Source organism: Miscanthus floridulus, chromosome 10, assembly GCF_019320115.1.
Source record: "Miscanthus floridulus cultivar M001 chromosome 10, ASM1932011v1, whole genome shotgun sequence".
Lineage (NCBI taxonomy): Eukaryota > Viridiplantae > Streptophyta > Magnoliopsida > Poales > Poaceae > Miscanthus > Miscanthus floridulus.
Window position 1 is genome coordinate 119095624 of NC_089589.1, and position 16655 is coordinate 119112278.

Sequence of the window (16655 nt, forward strand, 5' to 3'; positions counted from 1 at the left end):
TATACCTGAGACACGCATCATGGTAGTAAAGGATAGTTAATTGATTGACTATTAATGCATAAATATTTTAAAATATAAATTAATTGGTTCAAATAAACAATTTCAAAGAAAACAATTAGCAACATTTAATATTTCATCCACTACCTTTCATGCAAACTCCATTCCAATTTCATGGTAGAGGATAATTAATTAATGGCCTATTTATCCATAACTAATTAAAAACACACATTATAGAAAGGAATCAAAATAAATATTAAATGATAATTAGTAGCATGGTAGAGGATATTTTACACATTAGCAACAATTAAAATCTTACACATTCACCTACATGCAAACCCTAGTCACATAAAGAAAAAATTGAAAAAGAAAAAAAACAAAATCCTAGATCTAGATCTAGATATAGGGTTTCATGACACATGCACCAAACTTCACTAATACTACACTAAAATCAACAAAGATGTACTAACAAAGGGTGCAATCTTACTTACCTACCTAATTTACCCTAGTATAGTGAAAATTAGGGTCCAATTTCACTCATAACTAGCTCAAGCTCCATGGAAGAGAGAGAAAACCAAAAATCAAATTACTCACTAACCAATGAATTAAACTTCAAATAAAGAGTTGAAGAAGCATTTCCTTACCTTTTAGAGCCTCTCCACCAAAGGATTTGAGATCAGAACCTCTCCCCTTAGTAGAGTAATTTTTAGGAGGAGCCTAAGGCCTCCCAACCTTTTTTTTTGTAGAAGAGTGTGTCCCGAGGAGGAAGAAGGGGGTGGCTGTTAATTATTCGTGCGCCATCAGTAGGGGCGGCTGGTGATTCAGCCGCCCCTACAGTCGAACAGCAGGGGCGGCTGGTGGCAGCCGCCCCTACAAATGGGCACTGTAGGGACGGCTAGTGATTGAGCCGCCCCTACAGATCAGCCCCAACTGTAGGGGCGGCTCAGGTTACCAGCTGCCCCTACAGTGCCATCTGTAGGGGCGGCTGGGCTGCCGGGGCCCGAGTACGCCCACTGTAGAGGCGCCCCCAACCCCAGCCGCCCCTACAGTAAAAATGCCTCCGTTTCTAGTGTGATAATCTGGCGTAGTGCAAACAACCAATCGGCCAGCCATTGGAAGCTTGCTCCCGGTTCGCTTGGTGACTACTTTACTACTTGAGACGCTTGCCTCTGGGTATTCTCGGTGCCATGCTGTGGGGAAAAGCTTACTATATGTTTTAGGCCCAGCTCACTACAGTTACTTACACTGATCGCTTCGCAGGTAATGACGACACTTAATGACTGATGTTTGAAGTTTCATCAAAGGCACATGTTTGTTTGGCAAACCCCATCTTTACTGAGTGTCATACCAGGTGCACTCGGCAAATACAGTTTTTTTTTATTTTCTTCTTTTCATAACGTGTTTTTCTAAATTTGTTCTGATGTACTTTGAAAATACCATGTTAAATTCACTTAACAATATATATTTGATTTTTTTACGAATATTGTTCCATTATTTCATGCAGTTATAGCTCAAATTCAATTTATATCAATTAAAATTCTATAATTGCACTTAATAAATTAAAATTATCAAACGGATCCAAAAAATTACCAAAATTTCACATGAAACAATCTATGTTCTCTATTGCCTATAAAAAAAATTTAAAGTCAAACCCCAATTCGACCGTCATTTTGACTCCAAATCTTACCGAATCCTTCTAAACGCTACGATTCTTCTTTTGAGATGCTTCGGTTTGTAAACATCGTACGTGACAAAATATGCGAAACCTTCTCAATTTTTTACCACAGCCTCCACGTATGATATCATCACATCATGACAAATCTCATGATTTTCAAACTTCTTTTGCTTTTTTTAGAAATTAAAAATCATTCGGCCACACATTTGTGGTCGTGTTTCGTGAACGAGATGTTCGAAATTTCTTTTCATTTCCAAGATAAGGCCTCACACTGGACTCAATAACATGACTATCATTTTTCTACTCATTTTATTCTATTATTTGAATCACTTGCGGTTCAAATTTGACTTAAACCAAAAAATTTCTTAAAATGCAATAAATTAATTAAATATAGCAAACATATCCAAAAATATATCAAATTTTAACATGGAGTACCACATGTTGTATGTGGAGAGTAGAAAAAGTTTGAAGGTTAGAAGAGAAAAAAAAACTTCTTTCTTTGCCGAGTGCCAAAAAAACACTAGGCAAAGATATTGTTTGCCGAGTGCAAAAAAAACACTCGGCAAACCCCCTTCTTTGCCGAGTGTTTTTTTTTGCACTCGGCAAACCCCCTTGTTTGCCGAGTGTTTTTCGCACAGCACTCGGCAAAGAATGGGGTTTGCCGAGTGCGCGAAGGATTGCACTTGGCAAACCCCCTTGCACTCGGCAAATTGACTGTTTCCGGTAGTGATATCACTCCATGAAGGCAATCACTAGGGACCATTGAGTGTGGAGAGGTTTCTTGAGCTGTAATGGTGTATGGATATTAGTTCGGGGTGTTGAGAGATAGTAGTGAACAAGGCCGAAGATATAGCCCGTTAACATGCATGGCATGACACGGTTTTCTAATAGGACCGTGCCAGCCCGACCCTCATTGGGCCATGCCTTAGTCGAGCCTGGGCCGTGCCAGGCCGGACGGTTTATTTGGCCATCTATACAAGCAGCCCTTATATCTGATTTCTACAATTGGCATATCTCTACACACCTAAAAATAAATTGGTTATCATCTGCGCCCCGACCCAAGCACGTGGGGCTCGCCGTTCTTGTGTACAATGCTGGTGGAGAAAGCGGTGACTTGAAAATGACGCCACGTGATGATGTCGGGGGATGATAGGAGGATGGCATGGAGAAAGAGAAGGATGTGGGGAGTAAATAGAAAGAGAATATGGTTCTAGTTGATAAATTACTACATAGAAAAAAGCCTAAATAAATATGGAAATAGTTTAGGGTTCTTAATGCAAAATCGTTCTTTAGCTTTTTATTATTTTCCTGGGAAAAAATTTGTTGCACTGGTGCAACAAATGGACATGTATCTAGTTAGAGATATGATGCTTTTGGCTTGTTGTCGGTTTGTGGGTTTATGCTGCTAAGTTTTGTACTCCATCTTGAGAGAAGGAACGTGACATCCTAGTTCTTTTGTGGCACATGAGGTGTTACATCTTTCTGTTTTTATAAGAGATAGAGTCCATCTGACATTTGGGTATTAAAGTTTTTCCCTCAACTAAGGAAAATGGAAAACAACTGAAGACTTATACATTTTCGTCCCCTAGATCGATGGAATCACGCCACTGACAGCACCTCGTCTCCTTCTCGGTTTCAGTATTTCAGATTTGCCAATGACCCGGGCTCTGCCTACATACATCGCCAATCGCCATCTCGGTTTATAAAAGCCTCTCGCACTCCCTCCACTTTGGCATTGTCGTCTGCAAGTTTATATACAGATCCTTCCATACGAGCGCATGTCGTGCTCTGTTATTGGCGCCGGCGTCGCACACAGCACGTCTGCCATCGTCGCCATGGCCGTGAACGGGTCGCACGTCCTCAAGATCGACGGCTACTCCCGGACCAAACGACTCGGCAACGGAAAATCGATCAAATCCAAGCCCTTCGATATCGGAGGCCATCGCTGGTGTATCAGGTACTTCCCTGATGGTAATTACACAGACGACGCCGGCTGGATATCCTTCTACCTGCATCTCGATCACAGCAATGTAGCGGGTGTTGAGGCAAGCGTGATGTTTTCTCTACTTGACCACGTCGGAGAACCAGTTCCGTCGTATTGTTTAAGATACGACGTGATACGCACGTTCAGGTCCATAGGCCTCGGATGGGGATATCGAAGATTCATTCAGAGGAAAGCCCTAGAGGAATCAACGTACCTCAAAGATGACTGTTTCTGGGTCCACTAGTAGAGAACAGGCCTTTGATCCTCAGCCAAAATGGGCTCTAGTCCCGGAATTTTTTGCGCCCAGGATTAGAAATACCTTTAGTCCCGGTTGGTGTCTCCAACCGGGACTAAAGGTCCCTGCCCCAACGGCTACTGCGCCAGACAGAGGTGGCAGGGACCTTTAGTCCCGGTTGGAGCCACCAACCGGGACTAAAGGTATACTTTTACTCCCGGTTGGGGGCTCCAACCGGGAGTAAAGGTCTACTCCCGGGCCGTGGCTGCGCCCGGGGTTGGAAAGTTACCTTTAGTCCCGGTTGGAGCCACCAGCCGGGACTAAAGGTCCCCCCTTTATATCCCGGCCGGCTCCTCCTTCCTCCCCGAGCCTGAGCTCAGCACATTTTGAAGCTCACTGCAGTAGTGTTCTTGCTTCCTCCCTCCCTCCATTGTTCCTCCATCCATTATTCGATTCCTCCATCGATTTCTTCGATTCCTCCGTCGATTCTTCAGTTGTAAAGGTTACCAATCTCATACTCTCATTTTTCACCATTGTCTTATCTCATTTTGTTCACTATATATATATATATGGTTCTTTATTTTGGTTTTTTTTCATTTGTAAGCAATTTGAGCTCAAAATCACTTTAAGCTTGCATATTTACATGAAATAAGGTTAAAGTAGCTAGTTGAACTTGCGGACCATGTTCATCTCGGCGAGCACGTTCTCTGCCGAGCGGTAACGGACGTCAAGGAGGAGCTTTGATTCTACGAGGGAGAGCGGCAACGGTCGTGGAAGACCGTGTTCCCTTCCTCGTAGAATTGGAGCTCTTCCGTGGTCAAGTACGGTGCCGTCCTGTGGAGACATGCTCACCGAGATGATCACGTAAGCAAGGTCAACTAGTACGGATGGTTATTTATTCACATGTCCTGATATCGTCGCAGTAGTCTGTCAATCACCATACCCAAACGTAGTATATATATAAATATAAACTTAGAAAATAGTTAGAAAATTATAGAAAATCCATACTAGTTGAACTTGCGGACCGTGTTCATCTCGGCGAGCACGTTCTCTGCCGAGAGGTAACGGACGTCAAGGAGGAGCTTTGATTCTACGAGGGAGAGCGGCAACGGTCGTGGAAGACCGTGTTCCCTTCCTCGTAGAATTGGAGCTCTTCCGTGGCCAAGTACGGTGCCGTCCGGTGGAGAAATGCTCGCCGAGATGATCACGTAAGCAAGGTCAACTAGTATGGATGGTTATTTATTCACACGTCCCGATATCGTCGCAGTAGTCTGTTATGTGTGTACACTCCCATTCTTCTGTTAATTTGCAGAAATATCATGTGAATTACTTACCTGCCGCAGTAAAAGACGAGAACACAATGACCATTAAAAATATCATTGTTTAGAGATCTAGATAATTTTATAGTTTCTTAATTTTATTTGTTTATAAAAGGAGAAATTTATAGTGTATTAAAAAATGAGTATAGAGAGTAGATGGCAACTGCTTTCCGGGTCCTCGGCCTCTCATGGGTTTCCAAAGCGACTTAGGCCGGGCCTCCCTCTCATTTCATGCGGCAAGTGTCGTGATGAGACGAAGATTGTGATGGAGTACCGAGTGAAGAAGGAGGGTCCCAACAAGGATCGTATCTTCTACAAGTGTCCGGATCGCAATGTGAGTTATTTTATCGTATTTAATGATTATGGTTAGTTTATACCTATTTTCATGATGGTTGTGATTAAAGTTCTAATTTTTTGTTTTAATTTCAGTGGGATGGCAGTGGACGATGTTCAGGCTTCTACTGGGAGGAAGAGTATGTTGGACTCGTGCAAAAATATCTTGCGCAACAGGCAGATACGACGGCTAATGAGGCAGTGATCCAGCCGAAGAAGCCCAAAGATGTTGCTCAATCGGGGGATCTGTCTGTTTTAGTTGAGATTGGTCGTGAAATCCTACTGCTAGTGAAATGTATTTTAGCTTTAGTTCTTTTAGTGGTAGTTGGGATTGTCTACATTGTAGCGATGCTTTCATAAATTTGTATCTTTTGTGGTGGCACGCATGTTGTATAAATAATTAATTATGATCTAGGTTTTAATATGGTATTTATGTCATGTAATACAGATGAGCCGTCATTGGATGTATAATGTTGATCGCCGCTCCCAAGAGTTCATTGACAGGCGTGCATTCTTTGTTACGTGCGGCCGAGGCAAACAAACGCGATGGTTTCATGTGCTGCCCATGTGCCATATGTAAGAATACGGTGGAATATCCTTGCTCAAGGACTCTTCATTCACACTTGTTCAAGTCGGGTTTCATGCCAAACTATATTTGTTGGACAAAGCACGGAGAAACCGGTGTTGTAATGGAAGAAGGTGAAGAAGAACAATGGGACGACAATGATATTATTCCCGATGGTGCGTGCTTCAATGATACTGCAATGGGAGAAGCTGAAGAAGAGGTAGCCGCAGAAGATGAGCCGGCTGATGATCTTTCTCAGGTCATTCGTGACGCACAAAGAGAATGTGAAAGTGAAAAGGAGAAGATCAAGTTCGAGCGGATGCTAGAAGATCACAAGAAATTGTTGTACCCAACTTGTGATGCAGGGCAGAAAAAGTTGGGAACCACACTAGAATTGCTGCAATGGAAGGCAAAGAATGGTGTATCTTGACAAGGGATTTGAGAGAGTTACTGAAAATTCAAAAGAAGATGCTTCCGAAGGATAATGAATTGCCGCCACTACCTACAAAGCAAATACAAGTTGTCTGTCCTATGGGGCTAGAAATAGAGAAGATACATTCAGTCCTAATGAATGCCCATGTACCGTGGCAAAGAGTACGAGAAATTGGATGCAACCATCATGGCATATCGTCACATACAAAGGGTACGAGATAAATGGGAACATATCTACACAGTAGCCCAAGATAAAAGGAGTACCAACCAAAACAGTGGTGTCCGCATAGATGCCACGACCCGAATGGGAATAAGCAGACTATTATGGACGCATAGATGAAATATGGGAACTAGAATATGCACCTACTTTGAAGATCCCATTGTTCAAGTGCCAATGGGTCAAGGTGACGAGAGGGGGGTAACAGTAGACAACGAGTATGGAATGACAACAGTAGACCTTAGTAATATTGGGTACAAAGACGAACCATTCGTCCTTGCCAAGGATGTGAATCAGGTGTTCTATGTCAATGATATGTCTACCAAACCAAAAAGAGGGAAAAACGATAATGACTCAACCAAAGAGCCAAAGCGCCACATAGTTCTTTCAGGGAAAAGAGTCATCGTGGGAATTGAGGACAAGTCGGACATGTCAGAAGAATATGAAAAGGATGACCGAATTCCGCCCTTCAAAGTGAACAAAGACCCTAGAATCTTGGTAAATAATGAGGACACTCCATGGTTACGAAGCGATCATAACCAAGGGACATACGTAAAGAAGAAGTTCACTGCTGTGCCCACTTGATGATATAGTGATTTAATATAGTGTGTGTTTGAGATATTATGTAATAATTGTGAATTCAGATGTTTATTATGTCATGTTTCAAATTAAATCAATGTTTGATTTGGTGGGATTTCTCTCTCAAAAAGGTAAATTAGGATACCGAGTGATGAAAAATTAAAATATTAACGTTAAAATGACGTGAAAACAAATTTTCTGTCCAAAATCAATAGTTTTAATAATTTTAATTAAACACTACATTTTTGCATTAACGACATAACAAATATTAGTTACATTATGTTTTATAATTCTAACAAAAAATAAAAAAAGTTAGGTTATAGATTTTTCCTATGTGCAATAAACAAAAAGAAAATTCATATTTTTAACAAAATAATTTTATGCCTTTTATTTAATTTACTATGTATTTAACAAAAACTATTGCATTTCTATTGTATTTAACAAGACTATTGCTTAAAACAGGCGGGAAACGAAACTGCAGCCCACCTTTACTCCCGGGTGGGAATCCCACCCGGGAGTAAAGGTGGGCTGCAGTTTCGTGGCCCGCCAAAAAAAACCCTTTACTCCCGGTGCGTGTTACCAACCGGGAGTAGTAAAGGTATACCTTTACTCCCGGTTGGTAACACGCATCGGGAGTAAAGAGACCTTTACTCCCGGTTGGTAATACGCACCGGGAGTAAAGGGTTTTTACTCCCGGTTGGTGGCTGGCACCGGGAGTAATTCTCTCTGATATATAACCTCCAGCGCCTGGCGCAGATCGATCCGCTCGTCTTCTTCCTTGTCGAACACCGCCGCCCTCTTCTTCCTCGCGCCGCCTCCACCGCGTCCGTTCGCCTTCCGTGACACCGGCGCCGCCCTCTTCTTCCTCGTGCGGCCTCCACTATGCGCGCCCGTGCCCCTCCTCCGCGCGACCCGTGGCCCTCCACCGCGCCCTCCTCCGCGCCCGAGGCCCCTCCACCGCGCCCGTGGCCCCACCGCGCCTTCCGTGACACCGGCGCCGCCCTCTTCTTCCTCGTGTGGGCTCCACTACGCGCGCCTGTGCCCCTCCTCCGCGCGACCCGTGGCCCTCCACCGCGCCCTCCTCCGCGCCCGAGGCCCCTCCACCGCGCCCTCCTCCGCGCGACCCGTGGCCCTCCACCGCGCCCTCCTCCGCGACCCGTGGCCCTCCACCGCGCCCTCCTCCGCGCCCGAGGCCCCTCCACCGCGCCCGAGGCCCCTCCACCACGCCTGAGGCCCTCCACTACCGAGCTCGAGGTGATATGTTCGTCGATGTCTTTGTACATTCGCCCGAGCCCTCCACTGCCGAATCATAGATCACGTCGAAAACTATGTAAAACTTTGGTGGAAGTCATGTCAACGCTCGAGGTCGATTGAAAATTCCAAATTTTGAATCACAAAATCCAGGAACTGAAAATGAATATTTGGAACTGTATATATATGCAGCGAGCGAGGAACTCTATATATTTGGAACTCTATATATGCAGCGAGCGAGGAACTGAAAATGAATATTTGAATCACAAAATCATGACAAGTTTAATTAAGGACCACCAATATGAAATTACTTTAGAAATTAATTAGATCGATGTAAATCCATGGCTTGTATAATAAACACGCTATATATTATTTGGTTTATAAAAATTAAGCGTTTTTTAGTTTATAAAAAATATCACATGTGATGATGTAAGCAGTTTTGGTTGGACTTGCATGCATGGCTACAGACAAATGAAGGAAAACTTCAACGTTTCTTCATTTGTGAACTTTGAATATACAGATATAATATATTAATGTTGCTAAAGTAATATGATGAATGACACATATACTTACATTTCATAATGACTTATACGTTTCTCATATGATGAATGACTACATGGTTCACATGGTACATAGGATCACAACATCACGCACCGACACCGCCCCGGCTCGCCTCACGTCGTCGTCGTCGTCAGCACGCCGGCCCGCCTCACATGTCATCGTCAGCACACCGGCCACCGCGCCGACATGTATATATACGTCATTTGTATTCATATGCATGTATATATACGTCGCGGAGCACCGCCGCCCTCGTTCGTCCATGCGTTTCTATGTATACGGCGGAGCACCGCCGCCCTCGTTCACCCATGTGTACAGACATATATACGGCGGAGTGGAGCACCACCACTCTTGTCACACCGCCCTTTCTCGTGGCCTAGTTGATCAACATTCGTATTATCGTTATCGTTAATGCTAAACAATCACACCAGGGCGAACCGCGCTGTTGATGTACTATATATTGGTTTTGTTTTTTGAAGCTAGATGGCCGACCCGAGAAACATGGATGAGGAGGAGTTGATGATGAATTTGATCAACACTAGGCACTCAAGTTGCCGGCGATGATGGTGCTAAAAATAACGTGCAAGAGGATGTAGATGACGGGAGTCAGTACTTAGCTCTTGAACAAAATGAGCAACAACAGATTGGCCAAGTATATATTTTTTATTATTAGCTATATATATTATCATATGTCTTTATGTGTGCTCATGACATTAAAAATAATGTTTATGTTTTGTAGCCCTCTGGATCGACATCAACAACTACAACGAAGAGTAAAAATGTTCGAGGTCCCAAAAAGCCATTGGAGGGCCGCTTCATCATCTCGGAGTTCAATGTGGATACAGGAGAACCGGGGGGGGGCCGAATAAAATGAAATTTGTGCACCACTGTGGTTACCTTGTACGGGACCGGCTCCCGATTAGTACCCGTGAATGGAAGAAGAAGACCAATGCTCCTCATATCAGTTTTGTCTCCGATCGTGACAAGGCGCTAATTTGGAATGATGTCTTGGTACATTTCACGCTCCAAACAGATGGTTATGATGATATAATAGATGGTGATGAATTGAAGGAGCGAGTTAGGGATTGGGCAATGAAGAAGATGGCCACCCAGTTTCAGACTTGGAAGAAACACCTATACACGACGTATGTCAAGAAGAACATAGCACCAGATTTTACTGTCCCAGGCCCGATCTCAAAGCAGAGGCCCTATTGGGATGAGTTTGTACAGTACAAGACTTCGGAAGAGGGTGTGAGTCGGGTGATAAAGAACCAACGTAATGCCCAACAGAAGACATACCACCATACCTTGGGATCAGGTGGCTACCCAACTGCCATTAAGAAGTGGAACAAAATGGAAGCAGACCTTCTTGCCAAGGGTATCAGACCAGAATCACTCGAGTGGGGAGAACGTGCAAAGAATTGGTTTTTCGGTCATGGGGGAACACTAGACCAGGAGATAGGGAAGTGCGTTTATGGCGCAAGACTGCAAGAAGCAGCAGAAAGATTGTTTTATGCTCAGAGAGCTACTGCTAGTGGTGCATTCAGGCCCAACAGAGAGAAGGATGAGCTGACATACGCCATCGGGACTGTTGAACATGGTGGCCGAACTAGAGGCAAAGGAAGTGTCTCGTGGGAGCATGGATTCCCTCAGGACAGACCTTCTTACAGAAGTCGCCAGAGAAAGAAGGAAGAAGAGGCACAGCGGCTCCAGAGATTGGAGGAAGCGGTGCGTGAAGCACAGGAGCGGGAAAAAAAACCTTGAAGCGAGAATGCAGGAGGAAATCAGAAGGCAAGTGCAAATAGCAGTGAGTGCAAGTAAGCAGGCATCAGAGCCAGAAATCAACATTAGCCAATCTGTTCAGTTGAAAAGCAGCTGCGCTTCCACGGAGATACCAAATCAAGGGGACACAGGACTGCGCTTCCCTGTGGATGACGTCACTGAACCTTGTACAACGTGTGAGCTACACATTCCGAAGGAGAATTCTACAATCAAGGTGGCTATCGGTCTTGTTAATCCTATCGACTGAACCAAGACACCAAGGATTCATGGGAATATAATCCAAGAAGGATATGCTACCATCTCGGTAGATAAAGCTGAAAAAGGTTTTAGTGATTTGCCTCTTGACATTCCTGGAGGTGATGGCGAGAAGACTCTAGGAGAAGCGGAGAAGACATTCATTCTATGGCGCAAGCGCTACATCATCATTCCAGGGATGTCGGCTCCACCTCCTCCTGAACTACCTCACCATAGGTACGTGCGGATGAAAACACTACATCATTAATTTGTATTGGCTTAAATAATTAACAATCTGCTCATAATAATATGTCATTCCTTTTTTTTGTAGCAGATCCTCCCCCAACCTAAATCCAATTGTTCAATCGCCAGATCATCATAGTGCTCAGTACGATGACATTATGTTGGAAGACGAGGCTGCATCTACACCATCTCCAAGGAGGTCTCCAACGCCGCAGCCGCCGCCTCCAAGGAGGTCTCCAACGCCGCTGCCAACACCTCCAAGGAGGTCTCCAACACCTCCCCCGCCCCCGCCTACCAAGAAGCCTAGCAAGAGGCCAACCCCTCAAACGAAGAACCAGTCCCCGCCTGCAAAGAAAGCCACCGTGAAACCAAGGGCTATTCCCAAAATAATATCTGAAGAGAAGGAAGAAGGAACTGATGCATATAAAAAAGACATGTCTAGATTCTATGACAAACTTAAAATGAATCAAGAAGCAAGGAGAAACCTGGAGAAACCGTACTTCTTCGTAGCTCCAGATATTCTAAGAAAAAAGGTGACTTCTTACCAGCAACAACAGCGGGAATCTCGTAAGCCGTCCAAATCAACGTTATCAGACTATGACCGCACTCTCACCAAGTCAATTGAGGCGGCACAGAAAAAGAAGCGGGCAGGAAAAGGCATTGCCCAACTCGGACAACAAGCGCACCAATCAATCCCCCCGCTAGTTGTTGGTAATGAATATGGTTCGAATTTAGGATTAATGCATCAGGCAAACATACCTCCGGATGTCGATTTGGATCACCTTGGTGAATTTCTTGATGAGACTGATCTCGACCTTTACCAGATGTTTGGTGATGGAAACATTGAGAGTGCGGCGGAGGTTGATATTTGGAAGAAAAAATTTGTACTAGGCCAGAGTCTATACAACCCTCAAGCCTTATCTGATCTGGGGACGCAAATGTACCTGCTAAACAAGTGGTACATGCAGGCGTCTACCAGTGGAGACTTCTGCGTTGGTGTCAGAATTAGAGACGAACATTGGTTCCGTGGCGATGATGTTATGTATGTTGACTTTGCAGAATTTCATCAACTATGCCACCTGACCTCTCTGGACAAAGTTATCATTAGCTGCTATTGCCTGTAAGTAATAATTCTTTCGATCTATTATTAAACTCATCATATGTGTGTATATGCATATAAATTATCCTAACAAGTACTATATATATGCAGATTTACAATGACAGAGCTCAGAAAGGAAGGCTGCAATGAAATTGGTTTTGTTGATCCCCATATAGTATTTGAAGACCCAATTACTCCAAAGACTAATTGGAAGTCTGAGTCAGAGAGTAACCTCATTGAACTTCTTAGTGAACCAACGCCACAAGAAGGATATACTCTTTCCCTATAACTTCAAGTGAGTGTTAATCATGTCGATCATATCCTTAATGGCTCATATGTTGATTCTAGTTAATTAATGAGTGTTATGCGTTATATCCTATAAACACATGCAGCAATCACTGGATATTGATGGACATCGATCTGGTGAAAAGTCACTTGATAATCTATGACTCGATGAGAAAACCACAACAAGACTACCAAGATATGATAGATATTATCCAGAGGTAATTTCGGGATCTCTAGCAACTATATATACACACAAACATGATGATTAACTATATCTGATGACGTGGCAAATTTTTTATTGGGCAGTGTTTGGAAAACCTTTATTGAGAAGCAACACATGAAAAAATGCAAAGCGCCACTGAATGTAATCCCTTTGAAAGTAAGTCCCCTGAATCGCATCATCTTTATTAATTAAACATATAGCTTTCACCGGATCACCAGATTGGATGACAAATTTTTTTCTCGTAAAGTGGTGTCTAAGGCAGGAACAGGGGAACAACTACTGTGGTTACTATGTTTGCAAGTTTATCAAGGTGCTCTCCCAAAGAACTCCTACAGAGAGACTCAAAGTACGTTAAAAATACACTATATATTCATTTAATTATTATTATTGATTGTGTTACTATGTCTTTATATATATATATATGTACATATATTAATTTATTTTCCTTTAATTCAAACCTGTAGACTCGATGATTGGAGGAAAAGGTCATACGGCAAGACCAAATCAAAGCAATTCAAGAGTCTATAGCTGGATTTTTTAATGAGCAAGTCATCGATTCCAAGGGCGAGTTCTACTTCGACCCAACACTGCCATTGAAGCCAAGCTAGAGGATGAGAGGAAACTTGTTATGTCACAACAACTGTAATGCAATCTTTTGTAATATATGCACATGAAATAATATAATGTAAAATACACATATGCATGCATGCATGTAAATATATATATGATGCATGCATTCATATATATATATATATTTCTATGCTTGAATTGTGTGATTTAATACGTTCATTGTGCTTGAACCGAAACATACTATATGCGCGTATAAATGTATAATTAGCAGCGTACAATACGATTTCGAAAACCTATTTTGAAAAGAAAACAAAAAAATGAAAAGAAAAGAAAAAAGAAAAAAACCTTTAGTCCCGGTTCGTATTACCAACCGGGACTAAAGGTGCCGGCCATCGTGGCATGTCAGGAGGCACCTTTAGTCTCGGTTGGTGTTACCCACCGGGACTAAAGGTCCTCCTTTAGTCCCGGTTCCTGACCCAGGACTAAAGGACCCCCTTTAGTCCCGGATGCTTGCTCCCGGGTGGGGAACCGGGACTAGAGGGGGTTCCCCACCGGGAGTAAAGCTCGGTTCTCTACTAGTGGTCGGGTGTGACGTGACCGTCTTCGAGGATATCCGCACGGAGGGCACCTCGCAGTTCGTCACGGTGCCACCGTCAGACATGAACCAGCACATTGGCCGCCTCCTGTCGTCAGGCGTGGAAGCCGACGTCACATTCCAGGTCGGCGACGAGACGTTCGCCGCGCATCGGATCGTGCTCGGTGCTCGTTCCTCGGTGTTCATGGCGGAACTCTTTGGCCCGATGAAGGAGAAGGGCACAAGCCATATACGAATCGATGACATGGAGCCAAGGGTGTTCAAGGCTATGCTGCACGTACTTCATCTACACCGACTCTTTGCCTGAGATGGACAAGGGTGGTGACACCTATATCATGGCTCAGCATCTACTCGTGGCAGCAGATAGATGTGGTTTGGAGAGGCTAAAGCTCATCTGCGAGCACAAGCTTTGCGACTGCATCAACACTAGCATGGTGACGACTACGTTGGTGCTTGAGGAGCAGCATGGCTGCAAAGGGCTCAAGGAGGCATGCTTCAAGTTCCTCAAGTCGCCGGGCAATCTAAAGACCATCATGGATCGTGATGACTTTCAGCATCTGACAAGCAGTTGCCCCTCTCTTCTAAGCGAGCTGCTTGCCAACGTTGCGCCCTGATGTGAACGCACTGGGAAAGTACTGTTATATTAGCATAATAGCATATATGCTTATTCCATATGCATGCTACTATCACTTTCGGGTTAAATGTTATGTTTTGACAATTGGGTTAATGTCAAGTATAATACGTATATGAACTTAATTGCTCAGATGCAGAATTATTTTCTACTTATTTTGCCACTGTTCTTCCTCCGAAATGATCTATTAATCTGCTAATAAGCCGTTTCATAGCAGTTCCATCTATCTCTTTATTATGAAAGACCAGGTTGTACCCCTTTTTTGGCTGAGTAGGATTCGACAATTGCTGAGTAGGATTCGACAATGGGCCTGAGTCAGTGATTCGAAAACTTGTTGCACTGCATCGTTGACCTCGAAAGATAACGACAAGAACTTTTTTTTTTTATTGTATATCATTTGATCAATCGATGAGGGTACCTTGTGTTTGTTACTTAGCGAGAGGCATGCCAGTTAAATTGTCACGTCCCACTCCCTGTTAGTACCTATATTAGTAGATTTCTACAGGCGGGCCTTTATTAGAATGTATTGTTATTATAATAGTTATTTCTAGAGGCAAGCGTCCTAAAACGACCGTCTCTGCTAATAGTCGACTAATAGAGGTGGTTATCTTAGGATGTCAGCTTCTATAAATGATTAATAAAGGGGGGCATTTGCCTAGAGCTTGGCTGGCCATTAAGAGAGGTTGCTCCACAAAATGACTGGCTCTATTAATCTGGGGCCATGTCTGCTAAATCCCTTTTTGTAGTGCATATAAAAAACCCTAATAGGTATAACCAATGGTCGACTCTCCTCTCTGATGCCGCTTCCTGGCGACACCACCTAATAAATCTCCTTGATAAGATGCCGCTTCCCTTGAGCACCATGCCCCCACCGGCGCCGCCAACAACACTGAGGGGCCTTCTGCCATGGAGCAGGCTCACCGGGTCTGGGATCTATCACATTGTTGTCAATATTCGTGTCACCCCATCACTTGCACCTCCATCTCTACGTCGAGCTCACTTGCATGGTCCACCTCAGCCTTATGTCCATGCACTTTGGCCTTGACATCTTCTAACGGTGCGCGCTCACAAGCTCAGGATGAAAGTGTGTGGGGCTTCTCGCAATGGCCCACCGCTGCCCGCCGCAAGACTCATAGTCGGATTCAACTGTGCCATAAGTTCAGAGCAATGATTCAGCTAGATCTGCCCCCATTAATGCCCTCTTTCTAAACCCCCTCTAATCTCCTCAATACCATTGTGAACTAGCTCAATTTGGTGTAAGAAACAAGGCATTCAATAAAATGTGCACTACCCCAGATCTAGACATCTCTGCCGGTTAAAAAACCCACTTCACTGCCGGATTTTGAACCGACAGTGGCATACCGGCAGTGATGTTGGGTTGACATCACTGCCGGTCCTTAAAAACCGACACTGATCTCAGTGTCGGTTGCTGGCTCCACCCGGCAGTGTCTAGTTGAACAACACTGCCGGTTTGTCGTTCCAACCGACAGTGACGGTTGCTTCAAGAGTGTCGGTTCTTGGCTCAAGCCAGCAGTGTTGGGCAAACCTACACTGTCGGTTCATGGATCAAACCGGCAGTGCTGTCGTAAATATCAGTGTCAGTTGGTGGATCAAATCGGCAGTGTCGTTGTAAATATCAGTGTCGGTTCGTGGATCAAACCGGCAGTGTTGTAGTAAATATCAGTGTCGGTTCTTGGCTCAAGCCAGCAGTGTTGAGGAAGCCTACACTGTCAGTTCATGGATCAAACCGGCAGTGTTGTCCTAATCATCAGTGTCAGTTCATGGTTCAATCCGGTAGTGTTGGGCAAGCAACACTGTCGGTTTGTTTCTAACCGGCAGTGATGGTTA

At 44.0% G+C, this 16655-nt stretch overlaps 1 pseudogene; it reads left to right on the top strand.

Annotated features, from left to right (window-relative positions):
* Positions 1-3450: 3450 nt before the first annotated feature.
* On the top strand, positions 3451-14790 carry LOC136489421 (BTB/POZ and MATH domain-containing protein 2-like; annotated as a pseudogene).
* Positions 14791-16655: the final 1865 nt, after the last annotated feature.